Below are 16,717 nucleotides of genomic sequence, written 5' to 3' on the forward strand. Positions count from 1 at the left end.
GTGATTAGTGAACATGCAAGTATAGTTAGAAATCTTTGTTAAAGCTAAACAAGTCCATTTGGCAAAGGGTTTTTCTTTTAGTTTTTTAACTTATAGATTTTTAAAATCTCTTTTTTTTCCTAGATATAAATTAACAATACTTTATCCAACATTCATAAAATTAGCTTTTAGTAAATGACTACATCCAAATGCACTAATGTGTTTGACTCCAAATTAGACATTGGATCAGCTAAAAAGGGCAGAACCCAATTATTGGCGTTATTGAGACAAAGCAATGCCTAATGTGATCAATATGGGCGCTAATAATTCTAGGTAATCAGAATTATTACATATTTATTATTTTGTTTTGAAGATCACTAGCTATAATAGTCAAAATATATAGCTACAAGTTACAAGTTTTGTTTTTATAATGAAAAAAGTTCTACTTGAACTTGGAAGCAAATAATATATTGAAACCTCTAGTAATACACAGTTAAAGGAGCACACCAAAGTCCAAATCTAGCTGAAACCTCCTTAAATTTCTTTCCCTGTATCAGCTTCACAAACTCCCAATTTCGCAAATAAATAAATAAACGCAAAAATTAATTAATATCGTAGGTTCCCTGTTTTTTTGCAACATTGATTAGATGTCTTCTAATCTTGAAATGCCACAAAGCTAGCCATATCCTGATGTGGTAAATATGTCAGCATTGTTTGCGCTTCATAAAAGTTCCCAACTCATTTAGGTAGCCAAGACAGTCAAGAAGCATCACTGCTACAGCCATCATTACAATCTAGACATTCTTATTCTAAGAACTTCCTAAACTATATCTTGAAACCCAACACCAAGTAACAGGTTGTGATATGGCAGTCAAGCACACTTTGTTTTAAACCTTTTTTTAAGACACAAAAATTGACTATGCACGCAATAAAGAGGCTGCAGGTTTTCTTCTTCTTTTTTTAATTTTTTTTTATTCTTTATAATGAGTTTTTTTTTTTTTTTTTTTTGAGAAGCTATTCTTTATAATGAGTTTGGTTTTATATATATATATATAATTTATTAACTTCTTTATGTAAAACCTTTTAAAGCATTCATTCTTTTTACGTACACCTATATTTATACACTCATTTTAAATAAATCAACAACGCAAAAAAAAGCCAATCCAAACACACATATCTTAACGAGAGAATTGCAATTGGTACCACATACATAATGATGAATATTAAGAAATTCTAACTCCTTTGGTAGAAGAACATATTCCTAGAACATTAAAACCTCAAAAGTCAACAGGAGCTTGGCTCAGCTAGTAAGGCTCAGACACTTTGTCTAACCCACCTAGATTCGAGTCTCACTGGCAGCAAGAGTTTATTGGTGAGCATCTATAAGGGTTGGTTGCATCCAAAAATGATGGGCTTTAACTCCAGTGCTCTACCCGGGGGCTGGCATAACCTAGCTAACCCCTATTTTTCGTTTACCAAAAATAAAAAATAAAATAAAACCTCAAAAAATATATATATATATATAATTAAAAAAATATTTGATTTGTTACCTTCTTGAAGAATTAAAAACTAAAGTACTAACAAAATCCCTTGAAGAAATTATATAAGATTATCTGACTGAAATCTTATATAAATTCCTATTCTAGACATTCTTATTCTAAGAACTTCCTAAACTATATCTTTGAAACCCAACACCAAGTAACAGGTTGTGATGGCAATCAAGCTCAATTTGTTTTAAAACTTTTTTTTAAGACACAAAAACTGACTATGCACGCTATAAAGAGGCTGCAGGTTTTTTTTAAAAATAAAAATAAAATTGTTTTATTCTCTATAATGAGTTTGGTTTTTTTTTTTTATATAAAAAATTTATTAACTTATTTGTGTAAAAAATTTTATAGCATCGATCTTTTTATGTACAACTATATTTATACACCAATTTTCAATAAATCAACAATGCAATAAATAAGTCAATCCCAACACACATATGTTAACGAGAGAATTGGTACCTGATAGGGTGCTGATTTAGCCTATCTCCAAGTCGTCCATAAAGGTCGTCCATAACCCGGCTACCATCGTAAACACCCTCAGGAACTTACCCAGAATTACCTCATCCGAGGAAGAAGAGTTCTGGACGAGGTAAGCATCACCAGAATGATGCACTCGTCCAGATCGCTAATAACCTCGTCCTGAAAGAATTCGTCTGTTAGACGAAACAGCCCCTGCGCATACCAGTACACATTCAAGGAGCCCCAGGACGAGGGTACCTTACTTAGGAAAATCTCCGAGCATGATGCGACAATCCCTTATCCCACGCATAACCGCTAGGTATCCGTTGTGGAACAGAAGCATAACTCCCAAACGGTTATGCAAGTTACACTTGATTCCTACCTCTCCTCGAATCTAGGGGAGGTTCCAATCTTGATAACCGCCTGTAAGAACACTATAAAAGGGCTGTTTCAGACAAGGCCAAGGTACGTTCATTTTTACTCCAAAAAAGTTGGAACTCATAACATGGAGAGAAAAACTAACTTTGCCATCGGAGGGTTTTCGGCCGGCAGCCCCGGTCGCCTTTGATTCGCTTTTCTTTTTTCAGGCCGCAGAAAGAACCAGTAGTCCTTTCCAGTCCGAAGCATCCAGCCTACTGATTTTCTTTGCATCATCAGTTGGCGCCGTCTGTGGGAACTAAGTTATTCTGTCCCAGACAAAAGGCTGAATGGTTCGAACAAGATCAAGGGCTACCAGCCCAGGCCACCAGGAGAGTAGGGATGCTTCTAGCAATCCCCTTCGCGATCGCAGATCGGCACCTGTAATGCAACCGCCCTCTATTCAGCACATACAATCCATGGCTGTCGCTATGGCAGAACTGACACGTCAGAACTAGGAGTTGAATAGGGAGATCAACCTCAGGAGGCAGCGTCAAGGACACATGGAGGGAAGGGCCCCAAGTCAGGAAGGAGGAGGGGAAAATGTAGAGTCCGAAGATCAAACAAGGGGTACCGCTTCAAGAAGGGTGCCGCACTTGGAAAAAGAAATGGACCAGATGAGAAAAGCCATGGATGAAATGAGGGAAAACATGAGGCGAGCAAACCCAGTAGATGATATGGTTCACCGAACGGACTCCCCTTTCACAGCTTCCATCAACAATCACCCTCTACCCCCGAAATTCAAAATGCCTTCTTTAGACTCGTACGATGGAAATCGTGACCCTTGCGATCACATTGCAACTTTCAAGACGACCATGCATCTGCAGGGGGTCCTAGACGAGATCATGTGCAGAGCTTTTCCCACCACACTCAAGGGACCAGCGCGGGTGTGGTTCAGTAAGATCCCCCCAAACTCAGTGGGATCATTTGAAGAACTGAGTAAGCTGTTTGTCAACAACTTCATTGGAGGACAGCGTCATAAACGTTCCTTCTCCAGCCTGCTGACTATAGAGCAAGGGGACAATAAGAGTTTGCGATCTTTTATCACCCGGTTTAACAGAGAAGCCTTAACGGTGGACTAGATGGATGACAAGCTATTGCTGGCCGCTTTCCACAATGGGGTCAATTCTGACTTGTTCATTCATAAGCTCTACGAGCAGGAACCACAGACTATGGCCGAGCTTGTCCATTCGGCCCAGAATTTTATGAATGCTGAAGACGCCATCATAGCCAAGAAAAGAAAAAGGGCAGAGCGCTCGGAAGTGGGCCACCATCGCTACCCGGACCAGGGACGTCGTCCGAAGAAAGTTCGGGTAGACGAGAGAAAAGATAAGGATGGTAAGAAGGCCAGTTCCTCTGCAAGGAATCAGCAATACACGCCCCTGACTATGCCATTAGAGCAGGTTCTTATGCAGATCAAGGATGATCCGTCCTTGAAGTGGCCGGACAAATTGAAGGGAGACCCCAACAAGCGTAATAGGAGCAAGTACTGCCGTTTTCATAGGGACCATGGGCATGATACAGACGAGTGCTTTGACTTGAAGCAGCAGATAGAAAATCTCATTAGACAGGAGAAATTGAGGAACTTCCTTGGACGAGACCAGAGAGATGAGAAAATGAAGGCCAAGGTGGAAGAATCATCACGCCCCCCACTAGGAGAAATAAGGGTAATTATAGGAGGAAGCTCGACGGCGCAGTTGTCCAGGTCAAGGAAGACATACCTGAAGGTGGTGCAAAACATCCAATAGTCTGGACGACCTCCCAGTACGAGGGAGGTAGACCAGCAGGCTGTTACTTTCACGGACGAGGAGGCAGGACGAATTCACCACCCACACGATGACGCGATAGTCATCACCCTACTCATCTCTGACTACACAACCAGGAGGGTACTAATAGACAATGGCAGCTCTGCAGACATTCTTTACTACCCCGCATTCCAACAAATGAGACTAGGACGAGATCAGCTTCGACCAGTGAACTCGCCGTTGGTAGGATTCGGAGGAATGAAGGTGCAACCTGTAGGCACTATCACGTTGCCAGTGGTCGTCGGAACGTATCCGCAGCAGATAGCCAAGGAGGTGAATTTCCTTGTTGTAGATTGTGCGTCGTCATACAATGCGATTATTGGAAGGCCAACTTTGAACAGCTGGAAAGCGGTAACCTCTACCTACCACCTGTCCATCAAATTCCCGACCGAGCACGGAGTAGGCCAGGTACAAGGAGACCAGCTGGCTGCCAGGGAATGCTACTTAGCTATGCTGGCCATGGACGAGCACATGCAGGCGATGAGTATAGACGGAAGAAGGGTTGTGGCTGAGCCCACTGAAGCATTGGAGGACGTCCCTTTGGACGATAACCAGCCCGAGAAGTCTACCAGAGTTGGGGCGAACATGGAAGAGGGGGCAAAGCACGCTTTGATTCGGTTTCTGAAGAAAAACCTCGATGTCTTTGCATGGAGTCATGAGGACATGCCTGGCATCGATCCAAGCGTCATTACCCATAGCCTGAACGTATGTCCCTATTCGAAACCAGTGCGTCAGAAGAGAAGAGTTTTTGCTCCCGAGCGAGACAATGCCATTAAGGAAGAGGTGCAGAAGTTGGTCGCCGCGAAGTTTATCCGAGAAGTGCATTACCCAGACTGGTTGGCGAACGTAGTCATGGTCAAGAAAGCCAACGGCAAGTGGCGGATGTGCGTGGACTTCACTGATCTAAACAAAGCTTGCCCCAAGGATAGCTACCCATCGCCGCGCATTGACCAGTTGGTGGACTCGACGGCAGGTCACAGGATACTTAGCTTCATGGACGCTTTCTCAGGGTATAACCAGATTCAGATGAATGAAGCGGATCAGGAGAAGACCTCGTTCGTCACGAGCCAAGGGTTGTATTGCTACAATGTTATGCCCTTCGGTTTGAAGAATGCGGGGGCGACCTACCAAAGGCTGGTTAACCATATGTTCCGTCCTCAAATTGGGCGAAATGTGGAGGTTTATGTGGACGACATGCTGGTGAAGAGCCAGGACGAGGATAAACATCTTGACGACCTTCAAGAGACTTTTGATACATTGCGACGGTACCATATGAAATTAAATCCGAGCAAGTGTGCTTTCGGGGTTTCATCGGGTAAATTCTTGGGGTTTATGGTGTCGCACAGAGGAATTGAGGCGAATCCGGATAAAATCCAGGCGATACTGAACATGGAGCCGCCGAAAAATATCAAGGAAGTCTAGTCTCTTACTGGACGAGTCACCGCCCTCAACAGGTTTGTATCGAAAGCTACTGACAAATGTTTACCTTTCTTTAAAGTCCTTAGGAAGGCTTTTGAATGGACGGACGAGTGTCAGAAGGCCTTCCAAGACTTGAAGACGTATCTAATGACGGCACCACTGTTGAGTCCGTCTGTACTTGGGGAAGAGTTGTACTTGTACTTGGCAGTGTCCCCACACGCAGTAAGCTTAGCGTTAGTCAGAGAAGAGGGGAGAATCCAGAAGCCGGTTTATTACACAAGCCACGCGATGAGAGGGGCAGAAGGACGATGCCCGATGATGGAGAAACTAGCCTTCGCACTAATCACGGCTTCTAGGAAGCTAAGACATTATTTTCAGGCACATGTCATCAACGTCCTGACAGACCATCCCATAAGAAAGGCGATGAGCAAGTTGGAAGCTGCTGGACGGCTGGTACAGTGGGCCGTTGAGCTCAGCGAGTTTGATGTCAGGTACCTCCCGAGGAGTACGATAAAAGCGCAGGCGTTAGTAGATTTCATTGCAGAATTCACCCCCAGTCAGGACGACCTGAACAAGGACGAAGGAAATGAAATGTGGGTGGTTAATGTAGACGGATCGTCCACACTGTATGCAGGAGGGATTGGAATTGTACTGAAGTCCCCTGAGGGCGACAAGCTGGAGTATGCGGCCCGTCTGCAGTATCCAACTACCAACAACGAGGCTGAGTACGAAGCTCTACTCAAGGGGTTGGAATTGGCCAAGTCCTTAGGGGCGGAGTCGTTAACAATTAGAGGAGACTCTCAACTGGTCATTAACCAAGTAAATGGGATGTGTGATGTCAAAGAGGATCGAATGAAGAAGTACCTCAACAAAGTGAAACGCCTTGCTCGGAAATTTTCAGCCATAAGTTTTATTCAACTTCCCAGGGAGGAGAATGCTGAAGCAGACGCCTTGGCAAAAGCCGCCTCGGCAGGAGTCGTAGACGAGTTCGGCGACATCCAGTACATGCCGAGCATAGACATCCCTGACATACAGTAGATAGGAGGAGGAGAAAATTGGATGAATCCGATAATAATCTACCTCAAAGATGGGAGGCTTCCAGAAGACAAAGATGAAGCGAGAAAGTTAGGGTCAGGTCGGCTAAGTATGTCCTCATAAATGAGGTGTTGTACAAGCGAGGCTTTTCCCAACCCTACTTAAGATGCCTGGCTCCTGACGAGTCAAACTATGTTCTGAGGGAAGTTCATGAAGGATCGTGTGGAAATCATTCAGGGGCAAGGTCCCTTGTCCATAAGATCGTCCGTGCCGGCTACTATTGGCCAACAATGCAGGCAGACGCTAAAGCCTATGTCAAGGTATGTGACCAATGCCAGCGTTATAGCAATGTGCCCAGGCAGCCGTCAGAGTATCAGACCCCAATGACAGCCCCATGGCCCTTCGCACAGTGGGGACTGGATATCCTGGGTCCTTTTCCCATAGGAGTTCGGCAAATGAAGTTTTTGGTGGTAGGGATAGATTACTTTACCAAGTGGGTAGAAGCCGAGCCTCTTGCAGCAATCACTCAGCAGAACGTGAAGAATTTTGTATGGAAGAATATCCTATGCAGATTCGGAGTACCCAGGGTATTAGTATCTGACAACGGACGTCAATTTGACAACGCACCCTTCAGGGACTTCTGCAATCATTTTGGAATCAAGAATCACTATTCTTCACCCTCCCATCCACAGGCAAATGGGCAAGCGGAAGTAGCAAACCGATCCCTGCTGAAAATCATCAAGACTCGGCTTGAGGGGACAAAAGGGATATGGCCAGACGAGCTGCCAGGTGTTCTTTGGGCCTATAGGACGACTGTACGGACTCCGACAGGAGAGACCCCTTTTAAGCTAGCCTATGGGAGTGAAGCTGTTATACCAGCGGAGGTCCATATGGCAAGTCACCGGGTGATGAAGTACCAGGAGAAAGACAACGGGGAACAACTTCGCCTTAACCTCGATCTTATTGATGAGGTAAGAATGGATGCGGAGCAAAGGACGGCAAGGTACAAAAATCTCATGGCCAGACAGCATGACGCCATGGTAAAACCCAGACGGTTCAGTGTCGGGGACCTTGTCCTCAAAAGGGTCTCCTTGGCGACCAGGAACCCAGCTCATGGAAAACTGGGACCCAATTGGGAAGGACCCTACAGGGTAATCAACTGCAAAAGGCAGGGGTCCTACTACCTGGAAGCCCTAGATGGGCGGAAGTTAGAACATCCTTGGAACGTGGAACATCTGCGAAGGTACTATCAGTGATGAGCAAGGACGAGGGAAGTCAGTGGCAAAATTACAGTTGTGATTTGCGTGTTCGTTTATATCTACTTTTGCTTTTAATTCTGTTATGGTGTGTTATGAATAAAAGTGCACTAGTTCTTATACTTTTGCACTACTTAATAAGGCACTAGCTTATGAAAGACGATGCTATGTACTTGAGTATCTAAATAAGGCACTAGCTTGTGAGCATGTGCCAAATTTGTGAACAATGTTCATGTAATAATATGGTTTGGATTTCTTATGTATTTGAGTTCCAGTTTCCCTGATAATACCCACGGACGAGGCAAAAGCCTTGGACAAGTAAAACCTCTGGACGAATACTAACTCGTCCAAAGCTTTCCTTTAAACGAGGATAAAGCAAAGGAAGAAATGCTAAGGCATGCTCGTCCAAGCTTCCCTTAGAAAAGAATGAGGATAAAGCAAAGAAAATGCTAAGACATGCTCGTCCAAACTTTCCTTAGTCAACGCCCACTCGTCCAAGAAGGAACGTAGGCATTAACGCATTACATCCCAACGACGAGCATATGGTTAAGACGATTACAAACTCGTGAAAATACGAGTAATAATAGCATAAAGGGCAGGCAAAATAAGCATCATCATCCTAAGCTAGTCGTCCATGAGGGAGTTGTGTAAACGATCGTCCAACACTTGTGAATATTGCTTAAAAGGCAATGGAATAACACAAAAATGCATAAACTCGTCCATGGAACAACAATAATAATCGAAAGTAAACATTCATTAAACGTTAAAGGGTGGACGACCATCGTCCAAAAACCCTTAAGAAATAAGCCTTGAAAGGCAATTGTTTATGAACTTGCTAAAAGTACTCCAGACGAGATAAATGTATTACACATCTAAAAAAAAAAAAAAGGGGGAAGGGGGCAAAACACTTGAACAAATAGAAATAAAATCTTTCAACAACAAAAAATATCAGGCGTCAGGGTCGTCTTCAGCGGGTCTGGTCGAGGCATCGTCTTCAACGTTGACATCCTCAGAGCTGGTCTGAAGAAAAGAACTGGCAGCACCTCCAAGTTGAAGGACGATAGGACTGAAATCAGCCTCTGGAAACTTTTCTTTCGCCTCCATGCGAAAGTCTTCAAAACCAGCCGCATAGTTGGCGTCCAGAAGGTCCGTAAACTACTTCGAAGCCCTAAATTCCTCCACGGCCTCGTCCCTAGCCCTCACAAGGGAATTGCTTAGCTCGTCGATCTTCTTCTGAAAGTGGTCAAGACGAGAGTCCTTTTCCACTACATCAGCCTTTAATTCCTCGACGAGGTTTAGCAAACCCTTGGCCGCGTCCTTAGCCTCGGCAGCCGTCTCAGCCCAGCCCTTGCACTCATCCTTGACCTCCTTGATCCTCCTCTCCAACAGCAGCCTCGTCCTATCCAGCTCAGTAGCTTGCCTGGACGCAGCTATAAACTTGGACATGGCCTGCACAAACGAATAAGAATTTTTGTATCAAGCAAACGAGCATAAAAAAAAAAAAAAAACTAATGACGGGAACAAATTTGTATCAATTACCTTGAAAAGATCGTGGACACCCGAATGCTCAAAATCTTTCAAGGACATGTTGTAGCATGCAGCCACGTCCTCGTCAGACACTGCCTGTTGGAACCTCTCCCAAGCCAAGCCCTCACTCTCAAGAAGGTTTGGCACAACATCAACGGGAGGTTGGGACGAGGCAGGCACGTTGGTCTTGGACGGTGGAGTGGGAGCAGGCTCAGACGACTCCACGTCGAAGATCTGGACGGACGGTGGTTGAGGAGGAGGAACAGGGACAGCGGGAGAGACGACCCCAGACTTAGACGACTTCCTGTGCTTGGCCCTCCGGCTGGGGAGGTTTTCAAGATTGATAGCCTTTGACAGGCTCCTCTTGTCGCCAGCAGCAGGACGAGCCCTCGCCTCGGTGTCTTGCTTAGGACGCTCGTCTGCGACTCCCTTGCCTTTGTTTTCTTTCATTGTAGCCATCCCTAAAATAAATAATCATAATAATAAGTAAAAAAAAAAAATAAAATAAAAAAAAAAGAGAAAGAGGGGAGAGGAAGTGCAAGACGAGAACTCACGTCGACGGACTGTAATTTCGTGGGCTAAGGCTTCAGGAGAGGGCTCGGGGCCAAGTCCCCAAGTTGCAAGACGCTACAAAGTGACCAAAGAGTGGAAGTCCCTCTCTGGATGAAGATGAGCTTTCTGGACGCGTCCTAGATGGAATTTGCTCAACAACGGCCTTCTAACACCTGCAATAAGGACGATGATATTAGCTCAGAAAGATATATAATAAAGGCAACGCTACGGTAGTGGTGAGCATACCTTCAGGACGAAGGTTCCCTAATTCTCCTGTATAGGGGGGAAATAAATCTCTGCCCACCTCAGCAGGATGTCCTGCCCAAGGACCTGAGACGAAGAAGAACTCCGTCTTCCAACTCCTATCTGAGGTAACCAAAGATTTTATTATCCTACAGTCTTTTCTCCTGGTCGTGAACTGATAAAAGCCACGAGATTGACTAATTTCAGAGGGTTTATAGCAAAAAAGGAACTCGTCCACGGTAAGAGGACGATCCCCTTCAAAAACCTCTCTCCACAAAACTTGCATAGAAACGACTAGCCTCCATGCATTAGGATTTAGTTGACATAAACCTATACCTAACCTAGAAAGTAACTCCCTAGCGAAAGCATTGAGAGGAAGTCTAAGACCCCTTAGGAGATAGGCTTCGTAAACCCCAACACCAAAATGAGGTTGGCAACACCATTCATTACGGACGGCCAATCTGGGATTCAGCTCGTCTGAAATTTGGTACCAACTTCGTAGGGATGCCAATTTTCTCTCGTCCGTCCTGGCCGGAGTCCCTACAGCACAGCTATAAACAGTCTCAACAACTTCGTCCCTCTTAGTGGGCGAAGAGGCACTAGAGGGGCCAGCCTTAGACCCTGACAACACTCTCGTCCTAAACTCCTCCTGGAAAACTTCTAAGGGAACCCCAGGAACCCCAGAAACATACTCGTCTGTAGTATGGCCATCGCTACTACTCCTATCACTACTAGAGCCACTATAGCTAGTTGTATTGCGATACTCGTCTATCTCCCTATCAACACTATTGCTAGACGAAGAAAAAATCTCGGACATTGTGGAAATGTAAGGGAAGCCTAAAGATGAGCGTAGAGAAAATACCTGATTCTAGACGAAGGAAACTAGAGACGTTGGAATACTCCTAGATGAGGCGATGGACGAGAGATGTCAAACGAGAGAATTTGAAAAATGGAGAGGGTATGGGAGGAAAACCACTATTTATAGGTGTTGAAAAGTAAAACCTGAAACGAAGTGTCCAATCAAGAAGAACCACGTGGCAGCCTCCTCAAAAACCCAAATCGACACAACGGTTGATCCGAGTAAATAATGACGCGTGGCATAATTTGGGGTACCTTTTACCTTGAGACACGTGGACTAATATATTGAAGCAAGTCCAGAAACCAAAGAGTTTTGGACGACCTTTGAACAGGGGGCAACTGATAGGGTGCTGATTTAGCCTATCTCCAAGTCGTCCATAAAGGTCGTCCATAACCCGGCTACCATCGTAAACACCCTCAGGAACTTACCCAGAATTACCTCATCCGAGGAAGAAGAGTTCTGGACGAGGTAAGCATCACCAGAATGATGCACTCGTCCAGATCGCTAATAACCTCGTCCTGAAAGAATTCGTCTGTTAGACGAAACAGCCCCTGCGCATACCAGTACACATTCAAGGAGCCCCAGGACGAGGGTACCTTACTTAGGAAAATCTCCGAGCATGATGCGACAATCCCTTATCCCACGCATAACCGCTAGGTATCCGTTGTGGAACAGAAGCATAACTCCCAAACGGTTATGCAAGTTACACTTGATTCCTACCTCTCCTCGAATCTAGGGGAGGTTCCAATCTTGATAACCGCCTGTAAGAACACTATAAAAGGGCTGTTTCAGACAAGGCCAAGGTACGTTCATTTTTACTCCAAAAAAGTTGGAACTCATAACATGGAGAGAAAAACTAACTTTGCCATCGGAGGGTTTTCGGCCGGCAGCCCCGGTCGCCTTTGATTCGCTTTTCTTTTTTCAGGCCGCAGAAAGAACCAGTAGTCCTTTCCAGTCCGAAGCATCCAGCCTACTGATTTTCTTTGCATCATCAGTACCATATACGTAATGATGAATATTAAGAAATTCTAACTCCTTTGGTAGAAGAACATATATATATATATATATACACATATTCCTAGAACATTAAAACCTATATATATATATATATATATATATATATATATATATACACATATTCCTAGAACATTAAAACCTCTATATATATATATATATATATATATATATATATATATATATATATGTATATATGTATGTATGTATGTATGTATGTATGTATGTATATGTAAAGTTGTGATTTACAACTATATTTTATGTAGGTTTTATTTCATGACAAAAAGTGTTATAGTTGCTTTATTTTGTTCCTTGTATTTTGTGGGATTTTATTGTATTGGGTTTAGTATTAAGTTAATGAATAATCAAACATGAATTAAATAACAAGTGGATTTCGCGAGAAGCTCGCAAGAAACTAACCCGTGAAAGAGCTACGTGAGAAGCACATGCTGGAAGATGAAGAGTCATGCTAGGCTGTCGTTTTCGCGAGTGTCTCGCGGGTAAGGCTTTTCTGCGAGATACTCGCAAAATTCCCTACCTGGATGATTTTTAAGTGTAATTTTCTTACCCTTCACCTATACCATATATACCCTCATTACCCACAAAAGTATAGAAGACTATTGCAGAGAGAAAAAACCCTAGATAGGTTTTCTATAACACACACACACCCATCTTTTAAAGAGAGAGCTACTCATCTTTAGTAAGAAATCATTCTAGTCTCTTCTCCTTTCCTCTCCCATTGTCATACCTTGAGAAAAGATTTGTACCCAAACACAACCCACACATTTTCAGAGTGTAGAGAGTATTTTGGAGCTTGAGAAGTTTTGGGGATTTGCCAAAAGAAGCCGATGAGGCTTGGCGGATGCAATTAGGCGTATTACGAAATCCGGAGAGCTAGAGAAGACAAAACTTGGCTAAGTCAGTTGGTAGCAGGAGCTTGGAGGACTCAAGTACATTGGGTAGACTAGGCTTGGAGGGTCTTTTGTTATTCGTGTACTCTAACTTTATTCTCTAGTGGATCAATTTCTCACTTGGAGGGTGGCAAAGAGGCTTTTTGCCGAATTCTTCTGTTTCATCTTCGATAACACATCTTGGTGTTATCTTGTGGTTGCATTTCTCTTCCCTTACTCTTGTACTTTATTTTTATTGTTAGTTATTCATATTTATGCACTAGAGTAGTTTTTTGTTTATAATGCTTCATTTGCTCTTATTCCGCACTTAAATAAGTTAGAGTAAAATCAACTAAGTCGTAATATTTTAATTTGGGGTCTAAACAGCTCTTGTGTTTTTAACACAAATCCGAGATTTCAATATATATATATATATATATATATATATATATATAATTAAAAATATAAATGATTTGTTACCTCCTTGAAGAATTAAAAAAATAAAGTACTAACAAAATCCCTTGAAGAATTTAACATTATCTAACTGAAATTCACGCATATATCGCTAAAAAAATGAGATATGCTACGCCCACAATATTTTCACAACAAATTACAAATGGTTAGTTGTTATTGGTTCAAATTTGAAACTAACACAAAGATTAATTTTTTGCCCTAACAATAACAACTAGTAACAACCTGTTACTTAAGATTTGTTGTAAAAAAATGTTGTGAAAATATTGTGGACATATCATTTCTCAAAAAAATAATGACAAATCACATATAAATAGTCATCTTACGCTCTGTTTGTTTCAATAATGATGTTTTTTAGAAAATGAGTCATTTTCTAAAAAGTATTTTCTATAAAACTATCTTATTTTCCAATGTTTGGTAGCAACTTTAAATAAGTTGAAAAACAACCTCTTAACTTCCCTTATTTAGCTTGCTGTGAGATAGAGTTGTTTTCCAAAAAAATTTAATGAAAAACAATCTCTAAAAATAAGCCATATTTTTTATATTGACCAAAGATAGTTTTCCTTTAACTCATATTTTTTTATTCTACCAAACATTGGAAAATAAAGAAAACTATCTTTACACAAGGTTTTCCACTAAAACAAACGGAGCGTTAACTACAAGTGAAATTGATACAACAGGCACTACAAGTGAGAGATGACCTTCATCCAAAGCACAATACATCTAGATGTGAGCTTTCATGAGTACCAACAAAGATAGGTGCTTTCGTCTTGGTACAATTGTTGCGATGATTACTCAATTAAATTTTTTAAAAAGCAATGAGATTTTAAATTGTGTGGCCAGTGTAACTATGTAAGGGCTCTTATTACGCTATGCTTGAAAAAAGGTCAAGCTCTAGATCGATCACACCATGTGTGTTAAACTTATCAAAACCAACATAGATTGGGGGTGACTCCAAAGTCGAGATTAACGATGTAGAATATTAGCTCTAGAGAGATCATCCAAACAACGATGTCGACGGGCATGTGGCTTATTGGTGCTTGGTGCTGGGTGTCACGTGTACAATCAAGAAAAAAAATATCCCCTACTATACGTCAATTAATAAATTGTAAAAGGGACCCAATTAAAACTAGGAAAAATTATACCAATTCTTTCTTGAGATATAAGGAACAATATCCTTAAAATTTTGTTAAAAAAGGAAAAGAACAAAATTTAGCTACAAAATTAATTGTAGCCTAAGGTTACAATCTTACTCAATAAAATAAGTATTACTATATATTTTGAAAATTTGACTGTTAAATTACATGTTCTTTACGCTTTTAATACACATGTCAAACTTTGTATCAATCAAATATTATTTACTATATGATCTATAAACTTATATTTAATGCATAATTTTAAACTACAAAAACTTGCAATTTAAACAATTTATTGATAATATAGGTATTGAATTTTAATTTTCTAGAAATTTTGTAAGTGTGGAGGATATAAGAAGAATATATAATCTAATGATGAATATGTCAAAACTCACATCCAATAAAAAGATATTGAAAAATGTTGTAACCTAAAACTACAATCAATTTTGTAACTAAACTTTGTCAAAAAAAAATTTATTTATGAGATTTGTTATAAACATAACAAATATACAAGGAAATACTTATTTTGCGCTTGAGTAAGCATTCCTACTTTGACTTCATTGATAAGAAAAAGATAAATTAGGAACTTTATCACCTAACCAAGACAAGTTAAGTCCAAAAAAATAAAATAACTCAAAGACAATGTAGGAATTTTATTGTACTTTTTATATTTGTCACAAATCTCAAAGGTGGGGCTTTTACTTTTGTAAAACTTTGGTAAGATTGTCATTTATTTATACTAAAAAAGTTTGGTGTAGCTAAGAATCTTATAGTTTAATTAACACTACTTGATATTTTCAACAAAAATAACTAAATGACAGGAGAAAAAAATGTTTACTAGGTTTATCTTTTTGCAGCTGTTTTTACTAGGTTAAGTTATTAGTAATAATTTATATATATATATATATATATATATATATATATATATATACATATGGAGAGAGAGAGAGAGAGAGAGAGAGAGAGAGAGAGAGAGAGAGAATTACAAGTTACAACAAGAAGAAAAATGTTTTCAAGTAGGCAACCACTTGCATACTCTCGATAATGGGAACTTCTCCACTTCCATAGAAAAATGAAGATGAAAGATCAATTATGTATCTTATTATTAGACTAATGGCTAATGGGATAACCAAAAGGCATGTGCATGGCATTCTCTTGTTTTTTGCAAAGGATAGAGCATAAAATAACCAGTTAAACTAACTAAGTGTCTATTAAAAATGCTATTGACATACAAGGATCCTAGATTGGAGGGAGTAAGATATCTTCTCAAATTTGACTTTGTTCATTGAGTTATTAGGTAGGATATATTTTTGCTCTTGCTAACCTCAACTTCAGATCTTAATGAAAAATAGTTTGTTATGCTAAAACGAGTGACCATGATCATCAAAACCCATAAGTAAAACTTATTGGTAATATATAAAAAAATATGTCATAAGAGTATGTGAGGTAAATTATATGAAATAATATATTTAAAAAATTAAACAATTTGATAGTTTATCTAAAAATATTGATTTTCTATGGTCTTACTTAGCTTAGGTACAATTTTCACAGCTGATTATCCTTCATCCTTTTTTATTCAATTAAAAATAATAATTATAATTATGTTCACCGACTAATGACTCAAATTAAGTGAAGATGACATGTTTACTCACATTTCAAAAAACTACTTGAAGTTAAGTATTGAATTAATAACCACATTCATTGGCATTTCACATTACTCGAAATTGTGGCAATTCCTTGCCTTCTTTTTTTTTTCTTTTGGGGGGGGGGGGGGGGGGGGGGGGGGGGGGGTTGGTATGTGCTATTTTATAGCAAGGATTTTAGAATGTGAAATATCAATCATTTGATGTAAGCATATGTATCAAGTCACACACTGAGCATGTAATAAGTTGATCCAGTGATATCCAGTAACTATGAGAGTTTAAGAAGAATTCAAATTATAATTAGTTCTTTTAAAATATCACATAAATTTGATTAGCACATTCTAAATCAAAGCTATCAATTTCATTTTATTCCGGCTAGAGTTGCTGAATATTTTAGTTTTAGTTGGTTAAACGGTACAAATCATTTCCCTTGTTCTACTTTGGCTTAAATTCCAATCTATATTA

The sequence above is a fragment of the Castanea sativa genome, chromosome 8 (genome assembly GCF_040712315.1).
Source record: "Castanea sativa cultivar Marrone di Chiusa Pesio chromosome 8, ASM4071231v1".
Lineage (NCBI taxonomy): Eukaryota > Viridiplantae > Streptophyta > Magnoliopsida > Fagales > Fagaceae > Castanea > Castanea sativa.